Source organism: Mobula birostris, chromosome 14 (genome assembly GCF_030028105.1).
Source record: "Mobula birostris isolate sMobBir1 chromosome 14, sMobBir1.hap1, whole genome shotgun sequence".
Classification (NCBI taxonomy): Eukaryota; Metazoa; Chordata; class Chondrichthyes; order Myliobatiformes; family Myliobatidae; genus Mobula; species Mobula birostris.
Genome location: NC_092383.1, coordinates 65,819,976 through 65,821,503, shown reverse-complemented (window position 1 = coordinate 65,821,503; position 1,528 = coordinate 65,819,976).

Genomic DNA, 1,528 nt, shown 5'->3' with positions numbered 1-1,528 from the left:
TATCTGTGTGTGTATTTCCTTCCATAAGGTTGCATTAGTTTGACTTAATATAAAATACAGTTTCTTATTTCTTGCTTCATATAAGGGATATCAAAAATGTTGGCAAAGTTATATTTGTATGACTTAATAAATACTTGTTAACAGTTTATTTTTGCAACTTGAGGGTTTAAGTTTGCTGACAACACCACTATCATAGGCCAAAAGGAGGTGGTGAGAAATCAGTATATAGGAGAGAGATTGAGTATCAACAATGCGTTACTCTGATTATTGACTTCAGGAGGAAATCAGAGGACCATGAGCCAGTCCTTATTGGAGAATCAGAGGTGGACAGTGTCAGCAACTTTAAATTCCTTGGTATTATTATTGTAGAGGACCTGTCCTGGGCCCAGCATGCAAGTGCAATTATGAAGAAAGCATGGTAACACCTCTAATTCTTTAGAAACTTGCAAAGATTCTGCACAACATCTAAAACTCTAATAAGCTTCTGTAAATGTGTGGTGGCTGCATCACAGCCTGGTATGGAACCACCAATGCCCTTGAATGGAAACTCCTACAAAAAGTAGTGGATACGGCCCATTCCATCGTGGGTAACTCTCTCCCACTACATGGAGCATTATTGCAGGAAAACAGCATCCATCATCAGAGACCCTCACCACCCAAGTCATGCTGTCTGCTAGCTGTGTCCATTGAGAAGGAGATCCAGGAGCCTCAGAACTCGCACCACCAGGTTCAGGAACAGTTAGTATTCCTCAACCATCAGGCTTTTGAACCAGAGAGGTCTTTCATTGATTGTATTACGGTTATGGGATTTATTGAGGGTGCCCACAAGAAAATGAATCTGGGGATTGTATATGGTGACACATATGTACTTATAATAAATTTACTTTGAACTTTGACCTAATGTGTTAGATAAAGGATCATTTGGAAGTGGTTTTAAGGAAATCGGTGAAATTATTTGTTTCAGGAGTTGTGTTTACGTAAACAATGTGATCTGCCCTGTGTAGCCAACTGTGTGAATGAGGAGAAGTATGTGAGGAAGGAATTTCTTTGGACACAGGGTTGCGAATCTGAAATTCATGCCACATACAGCTTGGAGGCCAAGTCACGGTGTGTATTTAAAGCAGAGGTTGATATGTTCTTGTTTAATAAGGGTATCAAATGTTACTGGGAGATGACAGGAAAATGGGGTTGAGGCAGAGCAGACTCCATGAGCTGAATGGCCTAATTCTGTTCCTAAGTTTTGTGAAAATTTGCTAGGAGTGAAAATACAATGGCCAACATGTTTCAGAGCATAGTAATAACATGCCTATTTTGAAAGTTTAATTCTTAATACATTATTTTCAGTGAAGACATTTGTTGAATTCATTTGTACATATCATGAAATGAAGTATACAAACAAAAAGTATTAAGAAATATTTTGTAACGGTTTCACTGCAATGATATAAAAATATTTTGACTTCATTTTTTGAGCATTCTGTTCAAAATTATATTTTGTGTAAAATGGAAATTTACAACTGAGGAGAGTAAT